General features: G+C 46.3%; 1 protein-coding gene across 4 annotated transcripts in view; it reads right to left on the bottom strand.

Annotated features, from left to right (window-relative positions):
- LOC123995246 (SAM and SH3 domain-containing protein 1-like) overlaps nt 1-16,880 on the bottom strand; it is a 353,722-nt gene that overhangs the window by 212,418 nt on the left and 124,424 nt on the right. The window contains exon 1 of one of the 4 annotated variants that reach the window (XM_046298716.1): nt 4,345-4,363. The exons of the other annotated variants lie outside the window; for them this stretch is intronic. The gene's annotated coding sequence lies outside the window, so the exon portion shown is untranslated. Of the gene's footprint in view, nt 1-4,344; nt 4,364-16,880 lie in introns of those variants that run through there. 4 annotated transcript variants of the gene reach the window in all.

The raw sequence follows: 16,880 nt of genomic DNA, 5'->3' as shown, positions 1-16,880 counted from the left end.
ACACACACAGTACCACAGTACCACACACACAGTACCACCCACACAGTACCACAGTACCACACACACAGTACCACAGTACCACCCACACAGTACCACACGCACAGTACCACACACACAGTACCACCCACACAGTACCACAGTACCACACACACAGTACCACACACACAGTACCACAGTACCACACACACAGTACCACCCACACAGTACCACACACACAGTACCACACACACAGTACCACACGCACAGTACCACACACACAGTACCACAGTACCACACACACAGTACCACCCACACAGTACCACACACACAGTACCACACGCACAGTACCACACACACAGTACCACAGTACCACACACACAGTACCACCCACACAGTACCACACACACAGTACCACACGCACAGTACCACACACACAGTACCACAGTACCACAGTACCACACACACAGTACCACCCACACAGTACCACACGCACAGTACCACAGTACCACACACACAGTACCACCCACACAGTACCACACACACAGTACCACACACACAGTACCACACGCACAGTACCACACACACAGTACCACACACACAGTACCACACAGTACCACACACTAACACACACACAGTACCACACACACAGTAACACACAGTACCACACACACAGTACCACACACACAGTACCACAGTACCACACACACAGTACAACCCACACAGTACCACACACACAGTACCACACACACAGTACCACACGCACAGTACCACACACACAGTACCACACACACAGTACCACAGTACCACACACACACAGTACCACACACACAGTACCACACGCACAGTACCACACACACAGTACCACACACACAGTACCACACAGTACCACACAGTACCACACACACAGTAACACACAGTACCACACACACAGTAACACACACACAGTACCACGCAGTACCACACACACAGTAACACACAGTACCACACAGTACCACACCCACAGTAACACACACACAGTAACACACAGTAACACACACACAGTACCACACAGCACCACACAGTACCACACACACAGTACCACACAGTATCACACACACAGTACCACACACACAGTACCACACACACAGTAACACACACACAGTACCACACAGTACCACACAGTACCACACACACAGTACCACACAGTACCACACACACAGTACCACAGTACCACACAGTATCACACAGTATCAAACCGTATCACACAGTATCACACAGTATCACACAGTATCACACAGTATCAAGTATAAGAACATAAAAGGCTGGGTATCATCATGTTCATAAACAGACTAACCATATCAAAGACAAGCCTAACACTGCAGAGACAAAATGTTTTTAACGTGAAATAAGGCTTTGATCCCAACTGGATCAGGACCAACGGGTCACATTCCAGAGGTATTCCGAGGATTAATCATGCATTCCTCTCACTGTGCTCTCTGCATCAAGCTTCTCTACCACTCTGCCATTCCCAGGAGTGTCATTCTCCTCATTATTCTCATCAAGGTGTCTTCCCTAGAACATTGACTTAGCCTGTGAAGTATTTATGGCAATAGTTGTTGTAACCACCAAAATACAAATTTTAGAGAGATGAGTCGGTCTTTGAAAACGTGTTGTTTTGCAAGGCAAGCGTTGGTCTAAATGAAGCGTCTCTCAGCAGAACAAATGAACAAAACAACCCGGAGAGAACCAAGACACACAGCCATTTAAGCAGCACTGCAGCTCTTTGTTACGGGAAGAAGAATCCATTACAGGCAGAACAAGAAGACCATCCCACCTGATGCACCTCTCCTAACCTAGATTTCAACTGAGCCGTGCTCTGACTGAGAACACGATGCTCTGCTCCATTCCCTTCACTCAACACGGACACATACTGCAACACAAACACAAGTCAGCCAGCTGTCTGCTAGAGCAAACAAAGCGAATGCAATATGCTACAGCTAGTGTCAGTCTTACACCTGTGATAACAGAGACACTGGACAGGAGTCTTCTGGAGAGGAAGTCTACAGTCTGACAACTGGTGGGGGAAATAAGGGGTTAGATAGGGTAAGGGAGGTAACGGGGGAGATAGGGTGAAGCCGGGAAGATACTGCCCTCTCTGGGAGATAGAGGACATTATCTCCCTCAGCCTGTCTCCTCTAGCCCTAGCTGCCCTGGGGGTTTAGAGGGGAATGAGAGGCCAGTGATGAGGTCTGCAGCCCAGGTCTACTGTGTTCTCTATGGGTCAGTGGTGCTCAGCCAAGCAAGCCCATGGTGAGAGAGAGATAATGGAGGACAGCTCTCTCTGCCAAGTCCTCAGAGGTGCAGCACACTCCAGAGACTGAGTGGGAGCTCATATACTGGGGAAGAAAGGTGTGATGAAAGTGCCTCCTGCTCAATACATTCACTGATCTAGTCATCAATGAACACTGCATGAGAAATGAAGATGTTGTTCGGATTCACACACACATGCTCACAGGCACGCATGCACCCACACACATGCTCACAGGCACGCATGCACCCACACACATGCTCACAGGCACGCATGCACCCACACACATGCTCACAGGCACGCATGCGCTCACACATTTGTGGAATCGAATAATGCTCTGGGTAACATGCTTGGCAGTGCTGTCTTTCATCAGCACAGCATGCAGTACAACATGCCCTAAAATAACTTATTTAAAGATGTTCCAATCAACAACGGATGTGAAGAAAACTATTGTATCTGTCAGAGTGAAGAACAGTACTGTACATGCGAGAGGGAATTGTCTATCCATTCTAGTTGCTTCCAATCATAGCAGCAGCATATTCCTAGCAGTGATACTTTTCCCTACGGTGGGACATAATATCTAAAGCAAATTGTAGGGGACTAAAGCATTTTAATAGATTTCTTCAGCTGCCAAAGGTTTATACAATGTCTGGCATTTCAGCAGAGCAGAGCAAACCAAGCACATGTCAGAGGAGAATCTCTGCATATCACATTAATGACAGAAAAACTATTACCCTATAATTTCATGTCCCCCCCTAATTCAGAACGAGCTTCTACAAGCATTTAAAGTGGTGTTTAGGTCCTGTGCGTGTTCTGACGTATCGAATAATGTCAGGGCTTGCCTGGATCTTTATAAGAGTGTCCTTTTCCAGGAGCGCTGATACAGTATGAGGGACTATTTTCTCTCTGGTCGCGACTCGTGCGAGAGCAGATTACAGAAAATGATTGCTTGGTTTAATGTGTATGTGGCCACAAATAATTGAAAGATAAGCACTAAGTTATGTTCCATGGTTAGGAATTAATTTAATAGAGATCTTAATTTCCTTGGAGATCTGGTGTCTGAAACATTTTTTTGTGAAGATGATTGTACTTTTGAACTGAAATTAGTAACCTACAGATATAGGAGCGTAATTTGATCCTCCTGTTGCAGGAGAACTTTCCTACAACGCATGAAATTTAAAACTTGTAGAGTATTCAAGGTTTAAAAAGGCTTTCCATACTTGATTTTCTCTTACGAAAAATGTATCAACCACTACAAAAATATAAATGAATAATAATAATAATACTAATACACTAATACTAATACATAATAATACACATTTCCTGTTGCTGCAGGATTATGCAGGATTATGCAGGATTATTTTCCTGCTGTAGGAGACTGGTTCAAAGTAAGATCCTACATCTGAATAAGCTTTTCTCTCTGTCACCTCATGGACAGGCCTGATTCTGATTCTGACAATCTTGATCCACCAACAAATTCAGTATTTTGAGGTTGTATTTTAGTTCCAATATGATACCATTAACACTAATAGGATCAGTCTAGGCAGAGTTGTACTGTGGATGAAGATGTTGTATAGCCTACTGTAGATTGAGAACACTCCCAGTTAAAGAGTGCTGTTAGCTGTGGAGGAGTTACTGTACATGATCTAGCCTCCCTCTCTGATCTGATGAGTCGTAATACAATACAACACAGCACTTAAAATAGCTGTGTGATGCTATATCGGCCTGGGTGGCCATCTATCATTGTACGTGCATTGCAGGTGACAGGACTGCGCCATCTGCCTCCACCAGCTCCTCTACTCCAGCTGCACTTACCTACACACATGGAATGAGGGAGAGCAGGTCATTTCAAATGCCTGATTACCGCTATTTTTATTCATTGCTCAGAATGTTCACAGCAGATTCACATGTTAGAAGTTATCCATGTATTTCAAATGACAGAGGAGGATTTTCTAAGAATATTTCTTTAAGTCATAGAGATAATATTATTTATTGTTGGCAAGCCTTGCGCAGAATAGGTCGCACACTCGTAAATGTGTTCCTGTCCCAATGGGTTGTCGCAACGCAATGTTTCTTACCGTCAGGTGTTTCTTAATGACTCATTCGGATGCAACATGCAAGAGAGAGCGAGAGAGATGTCAGACAGAATGTAACCTCTGCTGCTCCGCTCTGTAGTATTCACTCAGGCATCCTTAAACAGAAATATTTTCCCTTCCCCGGGGGTAACATTATAATATCCAGGAAGCAGTGGCCGTGGCGGCGGCTGAGAAAAATATTTTCCTTTTATGATGTTCCTTCCATCGCTTCCCCCCTCCAGCAGTGTCTGCCAACACGTGCTCCGATTACAATGGGCCAGTAGCAGTAAGTGGTTGAGATACAAGGACAAGCTTGACCCTCATGGCAAATGGCAGTTTATCAAGGCAAGGTGTTTTGACATCTATCAGAAGCCTGTTTTATAGTCTGTTAGAATGGCCTATAAAGAAGATAGCTGCCAAGCTATAGACAAACACAAAACTATTTCCAATTGAATGGGAGCAGCGTAGAGAAAGGGAAGGATTAAAATGCTACATTCCACATGTTGCTTATTGTGCACATGAGTGGGAATTCATTAATACTGGTGGTGCTTTCTCCCGATATAGAAGGCTTTGTATCAGGAGTGTGCTGAAACAGAGAGTAATCACAATTATCAGGAAACTCATGAATATTGAGCAGGTCTGCTGGACTAAGACTGGTGCACACACCACGGATGGCTGCCAAACTCATTAAAAACCTAATGTATGTATTCACATTCTCCTGAGGGTTTCAAACACAACCTGAAAAGGAAGTCTGAAAGAATCGCAACTCCGGGCAAGGTTGAAATCAAAAGACGCAATAGAAGATAACAAATGTTCAATTGTTATCCTATGATATAAAACAAACTCTAAATAAAACTGACTGATTCTAATGTGGGCAATAAATGTACAGATCAAAGTTCACAAAGATATGGAAGCATACTATACAGTAGAGCCCCTTCCCAGCCAACATCTGAGAGCTTGGCCTGGTTTTATAACCCCTCTAGCTACGAGGCCACAGACTCCTGCTGAGCTCCAACAAAGAGTTTCATCATCTTCAATTAAGATGATTGTGTAGTTGAAGAAGCAGTCACAATGAGCAGGGAAGGGGTTGTTCCCTCCATAGAAATAGAATTACTACAACAGGAAAAGGGCCCTCGGACCACAGCAATAATCCCCTCAGATCACAGTAATTTCACAGCCTAATGGATACACCTTTTATAATTATATTTCTATGGTTCCTTCCTGGTAGCTGATTGGACCTGGAAGCGGTGTAGTTGTTGTGTTGTTGTTGTTGTTGTCATTGAGGAGAGACTAGAAACACTAGCCTGCCCTGATCCCAGATCAGTTTGTGCTGTCATGAGTGACAATAGCCATAGGACAGCACTAACAGATCTGGGATCAGGCTAGAGAGACACTGCTGAGAGCTGACGTCAGGCAGGGTTCTGACTGGCTGTCACTGTGTCTGCGCTCCAGTGGTCCATACGGACCCTGCCTGCAGTAATTGCTGCTTGCAGGAGCCATGTAAGACCAATCAAGCCAGTCTGTGTATGTCCCTGCATCCCCACAAAGAATCTAAACTCACATTCGAGATGTTAGTGGGAGACTTCATCTAAATAACCTCTGCTAACGTGGGGGAAAATAGGTTTGAAGTAAGGTTCACATACTGAGCCAGCATAACCCTCCTCGGGGAGAATACAAAACTCAAAAGGTATTGTAGGTTACCCTTACTTCTCTTTGTACAGTACGATCGGACAATACTATAAAACTGATCTGATCACACAGTAGAGCCAGAAAACCATAATGCTTGTATTGTAACAGTACGCTCGCAAGAAACACATTCAACAATCTCCAGTGAAATCCAGATCCCTCTCTCTAATCCCAGTAGTGGCCTAGAGGAGCATGGAAAGCTTCTTTAAACAGAGTCTGCTGACTGGCTGGTCTCCCTCTGATGTCTCACAGCTACAACCTCACAATTCACAGCTGTACTGGAGGAGACAAACTTAGAGGAGAAGCAACATCACACCTCCCATTCATCCCTATACCCCCTCCATCCTCCATCTCCTCCATTCCTCTATCTCTCCATCCTCTATCCTCTCCATCCTCTATCCCCTCCATCCTCCATCTATGTATCTCCTCCGTCCTCTATCTCCTCCATCCCTCTACATCCTCCGTCCCTCTACATCCTCCATCCCTCCACATCATCCATCCCTCTACATCCTCCATCCCTCTATCTCCTCCATCCCTCTACATCCTCCATCCCTCTACATCCTCCGTCCTCGATCTCCTCCATCGTTCTACATCCTCCATCCCTCTACATCCTCCATCCCTCTACATCCTCCATCCCTCTACATCCTCCATCCTCTATTGTCTCCATCCCTCTATTCTGAGAAGTCTCCCTCTGATGTCTCACAGCTACAACCTACAACCAATCAATTGATGATCTGGTATTGACGCCTTTTGGCCAATGGAATCGATTGTCACTCTCTCGTTTCTTTAATCATTGATTGTGTATCAGTGAAATTTCCACAGTAATCAACACAGGGAGGGTGTAAATTATCAACCTGTGCCTCCATTTGTAAGCTGTGCCGTTTTAGATTTGACCTTAATTACAGCCTCAGCCAGCGATGTGTTCAATCGACCATTTTTGCTGCCTGGCCTCAGATAGCCGGCGTCGAGTGAGGCATAAAACAGGCTGAAACAGTGATGATAGCTGGGCCTGAACAGACAAAGAACTTGCGTCCACACACAGCTCAAAGTCACACAGAAATGTTCCACATTGACTGACCTTCATGTCTTAAAGTAAAGATGGACTGTCATTTCTCTTTGCTTATTTGAGTTGTTCTTGCCATAATATGGACTTGGTATTTTACCAAATATATACCACCCCTACCATGTCACAACTGATTGGCTCAAACTTTTAACAAGGCACACCTGTTAATGTAAACACATTCCAGGTGACTACCTCATGCTGTTTGAGAGAATGCTAAGAGTGTGCAAAGCTGTCATCAAGGCAAAGGGTGGCTACTTTGAATAATCTTAATTATAAAATATATTTTAATTTGCTTAAAACTTTTTGGGTTAATTCATGATCCCATATGTGTTATTTGATAGGTTTGATTTCTTCACTATAATTCAACAATGAAGAAAATAGTCCAAATAAAGAAAAACCCTTGAATGAGTGTGTATGTCCAAACGTTTGACTGGTACTGTATACCATTTCTATAATTGAGTGATATGGTGTACAAAGTAAGCTACTGTATCTATGTAAAGAATAAAAGCTTTTCAATGTTTATTGTGGAGTTTCCTCATATATAATTCAACTATGAACTCTTTAGAACACACCTCTATAGGCTTTTAACATTAAGCTCTACATTCAGAACAGATTGCTATATCTAAGCTATTACTTAGCAACATGGAAAAGCTGCATGACATACATATGTCGAGAGAGAGAGAGAGAGAGAGAGAGCGAGAGAGAGAGAGAGAGAGAGAGGGGGAGAGAGAGAGAGAACAAGACTCACAAGACAAAACCACACAACCACATGTATTATACCTAGGGGGTCTGCATGAAGCCCAGTCAAAGCATTTACACCTGACCGCAGAGCTTATGCAGTGCATTCGGAAAGTATTCAGACCCCTTGACTTTTTCCACATTTTGTTACGTTACAGACTTATTCTAAAATGGATTAAATAAATAAAAATCCTAAGAAATCTACTGTACACACAATACCCCATAATGACAAAGCAAAAAAAAAACTACAGAAATACTATATTTACATAAGTATTCAGACCCTTTGCTATGAGAGTGGAAATTGAGCTCAGATGCATCTGGTTTTCATTGATCATCCTTGATGTTTCTACAATTTGATTGGAGTCCACCTGTGGTAAATTCAATTGATTGGAAATGATTTGGAGAGGCACACACCTGTCTATATAAGGTCCCACAGTTGACAGTGTATGTCAGAGCAAAAACCAAGTCATGAGGTCGAAGGAATTGTCCATAGAGCTCTGAGACAGGATTGTGTCGAGGCACAGAGGGTACCAACACATTTCTGCAGCACAGAAGGTCTCCAAGAACACAGTTGATTGGAAGAAGTTAGGAACCACCAAGCCTCTTCCTAGAGATGGCCACCCGGCCAAACTGAGCAATTGGAGAGGGGCCATCAGACCTTTATGGTAGAGTGGCAAGACGGAAGCCACTCCTCAGAAAAAGGCACATGACAGCCTGCTTGGAGTTTGCCAAAAGACACCTAAAGACTGAATGAAAACAAGATGGAACTCTTTGGCCTGAATGCCAAGTGTCACGTCTGGAGGAAACCTGGCATGCTGTGGGGATGTTTTTCAGAGGCAGGGACTGGGAGACTAGTCAGGATCGAGGGAAAGATGAATGGAGCAAAGTACAGAGAGATCCTTGATGAAAACCTGCTCTGGAGCGCTCAGCACCTCAGACTGGGGTGAAGGTTCATCTTCCAACAGGATAACGACACTAAGCACACAGCCAAGACGACACAGGAGTGGCTTCGGGACAAGTCTCTGAATGTCCTTGTGGCCCAGCCAGAGCCTGGACTTGTACACGATCAAACATCTCGGGAGAGACCTGAGAATAGCTGTCCAGCAGCACTCCCCATCCAACCTGACAGAGCTTGAGAGGATCAGCAGAAAATAATCGGATAAACTCCCCAAATACAGATGTGCCAAGCTTGTAGCATCATACCAAAGAAGACTTGATGCTGTATCTGCTGCCAAAGGTGATTTTTTTCTTTGTCATTATGGGGTATTGTGTGTAGATTTACGAGGGAGGAAAAAACTATTTAATACATTTTAGAATAAGGCTGTAACGTAACAAAATGTGGAAAAAGTCAAGGGGTCTGAATCCTTCCGAATGCACTGTAGCTGTAAGCTATAGAAGAGAAGCCATGTTTAGCTGTCCTCGTGTGTTCTCTCTCTCTCTCTCTCTCTCCCCCTCTCTCTCCATTCGTCTGCCTCTGCTCTTTGCCCTCCAATTATCTATGGGTGGATCAATATTTCTGTAAGCATGGCCATACCGAGCAGACAGAAGCAGCATACATCTACTGTACATGTGATAGGTCAGGGGATTAGCTATGCACACACAGAGCTATAGCCTAATACTGGGAGCCTCAGGGCCCTACAGCACTACTGGGACCACTGGACATTCATCTATCTGGTGCAGAGGGGATTAAGGCATATATGAATGTAATGCCTGTTTCCACATGTACACGTTTGTATCAATGAGAGAGGTACATGTAGACTGATCCTTTGAGATCACTATTTCAGACAGAGCAGTGGGCTATCTCAGTGTGACCACACTGCTCCAGTCCAGCAGTTTAATCTTGGAGAATCACAAACACTCATTATTTTCTATACTACATCTGCCTTAACATTCACACACAAAGTCACCCAGACATGCACCCACCACCCCAGGGGAGAAAGGCCTACTCTAGTTTACAGACCAATCCTTCTCAAAAGAGGTTCAACATCTTATTTTGGTAGACAGGGCAGACTGACTGCCCTCCACAGAGCTTTCTCTAATGAGCGATACACTGTCAGCAGACATGCAGAGAGAGTGCCCCGGCAGCAGAAACTAAAGTATAGTTGGATGCACTACATTCTACCTGTACTGTCTCTGCATGCTGGCTAAGGCTTTGGCCCTGGCTGATTGTCATGCAGGTGAAAGAGGACCCAAAAGCGACTTGGCGAAAACAGAGTCTTTAATCCAGTAAAGTAAATACAAACAAAAAACACAACTTTCACTCGAAATGACGAGGACAAACTGGAGACTCGATCTTGAACAGCAGGTGAACAGCAGGTTGCCTCGGGAAGGCACTTGAACCAGACAGACTCAGACACCTGCTCACCACGCAGCATCTGAGGAAAACACGACACGACAGGGCGATACACAATCACAGCACGGTGAATTCTAAACAAGGAACCGACAGGACAGGAACGGAACACAAAGGAAGAAATAGGGACTCTAATCAGGGGAAAGGATCGGGAACAGGTGTGGGAAGACTAAATGATTGATTAGGGGAATAGGAACAGCTGGGAGCAGGAACGGAACGATAGAGAGAAGAGAGAGCGAGAGAGTGAGAGAGGGAGGGGGAGAGAGAGGGATAGAAAGAGGGAAATAACCTAATAAGACCAGCAGAGGGAAACGAATAGAATGGGAAGCACAGGGACAAGACAAGATAATAAATGACAAAACATGACAGTACCCCCCCACTCACCGAGCGCCTCCTGGCGCACTCGAGGAGGAATCCTGGCGGCAACGGAGGAAATCATCAATGAGTGAACGGTCCAGCACGTCCCGAGACGGAACCCAACTCCTCTCCTCAGGACCGTAACCCTCCCAATCCACTAAGTATTGGTGACCCCGTCCCCGAGAACGCATGTCCATGATCTTATGTACCTTGTAAATAGGTGCGCTCTCGACAAGGACGGGAGGGGGAGGGAAGACGAACGGGGGTGCGAAGAAAGGGCTTAACACAGGAGACATGGAAGACAGGATGGACGCGACGAAGATGTCGCGGAAGAAGCAGTCGCACAGCGACAGGATTGACGACCTGGGAAACACGGAACGGACCAATGAACCGCGGAGTCAACTTACGAGAAGCTGTCGTAAGAGGAAGGTTGCGAGTGGAAAGCCACACTCTCTGGCCGCAACAATACCTTGGACTCTTAATCCTGCGTTTATTGGCGGCTCTCACAGTCTGTGCCCTGTAACGGCAAAGTGCAGACCTCACCCTCCTCCAGGTGCGCTCACAACGTTGGACAAACGCTTGAGCGGAGGGAACGCTGGACTCGGCAAGCTGGGATGAGAACAGAGGAGGCTGGTAACCCAGACTACTCTGAAACGGAGATAACCCGGTAGCAGACGAAGGAAGCGAATTGTGAGCGTATTCTGCCCAGGGGAGCTGTTCTGCCCAAGACGCAGGGTTTCTGAAAGAAAGGCTGCGTAGTATGCGACCAATCGTCTGATTGGCCCTCTCTGCTTGACCGTTAGACTGGGGATGAAACCCGGAAGAGAGACTGACGGACGCACCAATCAAACGACAGAACTCCCTCCAAAACTGTGACGTGAATTGCGGGCCTCTGTCTGAAACGGCGTCTAACGGGAGGCCATGAATTCTGAATACATTCTCGATAATGATTTGTGCCGTCTCCTTAGCGGAAGGAAGTTTAGCGAGGGGAATGAAATGTGCCGCCTTAGAGAACCTATCGACAACCGTAAGAATCACAGTCTTCCCCGCAGACAAAGGCAGACCGGTAATGAAGTCTAGGGCGATGTGAGACCATGGTCGAGAAGGAATGGGGAGCGGTCTGAGACGACCGGCAGGAGGAGAGTTACCCGACTTAGTCTGCGCGCAGTCCGAACAAGCAGCCACGAAACGGCGCGTGTCACGCTCCTGAGTCGGCCACCAAAAGCGCTGGCGAATAGACGCAAGAGTGCCTCGAACACCGGGATGACCAGCTAACTTGGCAGAGTGAGCCCACTGAAGAACAGCCAGACGAGTGGAAACAGGAACGAAAAGGAGGTTACTAGGACAAGCGCGCGGCGACGCAGTGTGCGTGAGTGCTTGCTTAACCTGTCTTTCAATTCCCCAGACTGTTAACCCGACAACACGCCCATAAGGAAGAATCCCCTCGGGATCAGTAGAAGCCACAGAAGAACTAAACAGACGGGATAAGGCATCAGGCTTGGTGTTCTTGCTACCCGGACGGTAAGAAATCACAAACTCGAAACGAGCGAAAAACAACGCCCAACGAGCTTGACGGGCATTAAGTCGTTTGGCAGAACGGATGTACTCAAGGTTCTTATGGTCTGTCCAAACGACAAAGGAACGGTCGCCCCCTCCAACCACTGTCGCCATTCGCCTAGGGCTAAGCGGATGGCGAGCAGTTCACGGTTACCCACATCATAGTTGCGCTCAGATGGCGACAGGCGATGAGAAAATAAGCGCAAGGATGAACCTTATCGTCAGACTGGAAGCGCTGGGATAGAATGGCTCCCACGCCTACCTCTGAAGCGTCAACCTCGACAATGAATTGTCTAGTGACGTCAGAGTAACGAGGATAGGAGCGGACGTAAAACGTTCTTTTAGAAGATCAAAAGCTCCCTGGGCGGAACCGGACCACTTAAAACACGTCTTGACAGAAGTAAGAGCTGTGAGAGGGGCAGCAACTTGACCGAAATTACGAATGAAACGCCGATAGAAATTAGCGAAACCTAAAAAGCGCTGCAACTCGACACGTGACCTTGGAACGGGCCAATCACTGACAGCTTGGACCTTAGCGGAATCCATCTGAATGCCTTCAGCGGAAATAACGGAACCGAGAAAAGTAACGGAGGAGACATGAAAAGAGCACTTCTCAGCCTTTACGTAGAGACAATTCTCTAAAAGGCGCTGTAGAACACGTCGAACGTGCTGAACATGAATCTCGAGTGACGGAGAAAAATCAGGATATCGTCAAGATAGACAAAAACAAAGATGTTCAGCATGTCTCTCAGAACATCATTAACTAATGCCTGAAAAACAGCTGGCGCATTGGCGAGACCGAACGGCAGAACCCGGTACTCAAAATGCCCTAACGGAGTGTTAAACGCCGTTTTCCACTCGTCCCCCTCTCTGATGCGCACGAGATGGTAAGCGTTACGAAGGTCCAACTTAGTAAAGCACCTGGCTCCCTGCAGAATCTCGAAGGCTGATGACATAAGGGGAAGCGGATAACGATTCTTAACCGTTATGTCATTCAGCCCTCGATAATCCACGCAGGGGCGCAGAGTACCGTCCTTCTTCTTAACAAAAAGAACCCCGCCCCGGCCGGAGAGGAAGAAGGCACTATGGTACCGGCGTCAAGAGACACAGACAAATAATCCTCGAGAGCCTTACGTTCGGGAGCCGACAGAGAGTATAGTCTACCCCGAGGAGGAGTGGTCCCCGGAAGGAGATCAATACTACAATCATACGACCGGTGAGGAGGAAGGGAGTTGGCTCGGGACCGACTGAAGACCGTGCGCAGATCATGATATTCCTCCGGCACTCCTGTCAAATCGCCAGGTTCCTCCTGAGAAGTAGGGACAGAAGAAACGGGAGGGATGGCAGACATTAAACACTTCACATGACAAGAAACGTTCCAGGATAGGATAGAATTACTAGACCAATTAATAGAAGGATTATGACATACTAGCCAGGGATGACCCAAAACAACAGGTGTAAACGGTGAACGGAAAATCAAAAAAAGAAATAGTCTCACTGTGGTTACCAGATACTGTGAGGGTTAAAGGTAGTGTCTCAAATCTGATACTGGGAAGATGACTACCATCTAAGGCGAACATGGGCGTAGGCTTCTCTAACTCTCTGAAAGGAATGTCATGTTTCCGAACCCATGCTTCGTCCATGAAACAACCCTCAGCCCCAGAGTCTATCAAGGCACTACATGTAGCACCCGAACCGGTCCAGCGTAGATGGACCGACAAAGTAGTACAGGATTTTGATGGAGAGACTTGAGTAGTTGCGCTCACCTGTAGCCCTCCGCTTACAGATGAGCTCTGGCTTTTACTGGACATGAATTAACAAAATGTCCAGCAACTCCGCAATAGAGGCACAGGCGGTTGGTGATCCTCCGTTCCCTCTCCTTAGTCGAGATGCGAATCCCTCCCAGCTGCATGGGCTCAGTCTCTGAGCCAGAGGAGGGAGATGGTTGCGATGCGGAGCAGGGAAACACCGTTGATGCGAGCTCTCTTCCACGAGCCCGGTGACGAAGATCTACCCGTCGTTCTATGCGGATGGCGAGAGCAATCAAAGAGTCCACATCTGAAGGAACCTCCCGGGAGAGAATCTCATCCTTAACCACTGCGTGGAGTCCCTCCAGAAAACGAGCGAGCAGCGCCGGCTCGTTCCACTCACTAGAGGCAGCAAGAGTGCGAAACTCAATAGAATAATCCGTTATGGACCGTTCACCTTGGCATAAGGAAGCCAGGGCCCTAGAAGCCTCCCTACCAAAAACTGAACGGTCAAAAACCCGAATCATCTCCTCTTTAAAGTTCTGGAACTTGTTAGAGCAATCAGCCCTTGCCTCCCAGATAGCTGTGCCCCATTCTCGAGCCCGGCCAGTAAGGAGTGAAATGACGTAAGCAACCCGAGCTCTCTCTCTAGAGTATGTGTTGGGTTGGAGAGAGAACACAATCTCACACTGCGTGAGAAAGGAGCGGCACTCAGTGGGCTGCCCGGAGTAGCAAGGTGGGTTATTAACCCTAGGTTCTGGAGGCTCGGCAGGCCAGGAAGTAACAGGTGGCACGAGACGTAGACTCTGGAACTGTCCAGAGAGGTCGGAAACCTGAGCGGCCAGGTTCTCCACGGCATGGCGAGCAGCAGACAATTCCTGCTCGTGTCTGCCGAGCATGGCTCCTTGGATCTCGACGGCAGTGTAACGAGCCGTCTGAAGTCGCTGGGTCCATTCCTTGGTCGGTTCCTTCTGTCATGCAGGTGAAAGAGGACCCAAAAGCGACTTGGCGAAAACAGAGTCTTTAATCCAGTAAAGTAAATACAAACAAAAAACACAACTTTCACTCGAAATGACGAGGACAAACTGGAGACTCGATCTTGAACAGCAGGTGAACAGCAGGTTGCCTCGGGAAGGCACTTGAACCAGACAGACTCAGACACCTGCTCACCACGCAGCATCTGAGGAAAACACGACACGACAGGGCGATACACAATCACAGCACGGTGAATTCTAAACAAGGAACCGACAGGACAGGAACGGAACACAAAGGAAGAAATAGGGACTCTAATCAGGGGAAAGGATCGGGAACAGGTGTGGGAAGACTAAATGATTGATTAGGGGAATAGGAACAGCTGGGAGCAGGAACGGAACGATAGAGAGAAGAGAGAGCGAGAGAGTGAGAGAGGGAGGGGGAGAGAGAGGGATAGAAAGAGGGAAAGAACCTAATAAGACCAGCAGAGGGAAACGAATAGAATGGGAAGCACAGGGACAAGACAAGATAATAAATGACAAAACATGACACTGATACTCTATATGGACTTCATCTTGGAAAACTGCACTGTGAGAAAGGTCTAACGATAGACGATAGTATAACGTACAGCCAATGAGAGAACTTTAAACCATTGGTCTGTGCCTCAGTGTCCCCACAGGCTGGAGTATCTTTGCTATGATGGCTGTACAAATCACTTCTCCTTCTTATAAATACACCACAGTAGACTGGCTAGACCAGACTAAACACACTCTTAAATACACTTACTTCTTGTAATTAAACACTACTAGCCCAAAATAAGACAAATTCACTGAAACAAAACTGAAATATGTCTCGTCCCAGAGAAATGTTTGAGCTACTAAACTGAGAATGTTTAGTTAAAATTCTAGTAAATTCTAGTAAATGGCCCTTCAACTTCACGGTTCTCCTTATGATGTTCTACCCGTAAAGTGAAACATACATTTGAATTTGAATCGAATGATGAAAATCCCGGTGTGTCTTTTCCATTAGGGTTTCTTTTGTTGTGCTGTGAATGAATTCGACACCACTGCCTATAGTCATTGTGTCCTCCAACGGAAAGAGAAGAGACTCACATTATTGGTCGACTCTGATAACTGCCTCTGTCAGCACATAGCGAGAGGGGAGAATAACGGTTTCCGGAGAAAAAAAAATAGCTTCCAAGAAAATCAACCATGGATTACAGAAATGTCTCATTGTGGCTTGTTTCGCCTCTCCTGGCCAACAGTGATGGCTATCAGGATATTTGGTTGGAAAAGTCGACTGATTTCCACACCTCAGTAAATTGAATGTCTCTTCTGATAGAAATGGCTCAAAGTAGTTCTGAGTATAACCACATAATTATAGAGTATTGTAGTCAGCAGTAACAAGGATTCCCATGCATGTCTGGACCACGAAGATTATCTCACTGCTAAAACTCTCTCTCCCAAGACTCCTTGCAGCACATATGGGAAGCGTTACTGGGGCAACCACAGAGAATATCAGAGCATTGTTGTGTATCCCTAAGTCTCACTCCACCCCTTGTCCCCTACCTAATCGATGCGGGTTAAAACCCTTATCTCATAACCCTCATACACCTACTGTATCGATCCTCTCCTAGGCCCTGAGTTAAGCAGGCGTAAATGGAATGGAATTTCCTTTTTATGCACTTAAAAAAAATAAACATATCCTGACCTTCAACTCAAGCATGAGAATAGCGTACTATTCATCTGTATCCGTTTTGGGTGGAGATGGACAGACACGCTGTATTCTGACCTTCAACTTAAGCATGAGAATAGCGTACTATTCATCTGTATCCGTTTTGGGTGGAGATGGACAGACACGCTGTATTCTGACCTTCAACTTAAGCATGAGAATAGCATGCTATTCATCTGTATCCGTTTTGGGTGGAGATGGACGCTGTATTCTGAATTTGACCTTAATCCCTAATAATTTCACCACCTTAATTTCATGTCAGAATTCTTCGCGGATGTCCGGCCATCGCTCCATCACCTTGAAATGAACCTACAGCCTTGTCCCTTGATAGCGGTCT

This window comes from Oncorhynchus gorbuscha, linkage group LG14 (genome assembly GCF_021184085.1).
Source record: "Oncorhynchus gorbuscha isolate QuinsamMale2020 ecotype Even-year linkage group LG14, OgorEven_v1.0, whole genome shotgun sequence".
In the NCBI taxonomy this organism is placed as follows: Eukaryota; Metazoa; Chordata; class Actinopteri; order Salmoniformes; family Salmonidae; genus Oncorhynchus; species Oncorhynchus gorbuscha.
This window is presented reverse-complemented; position numbering and strand designations above follow the sequence as displayed.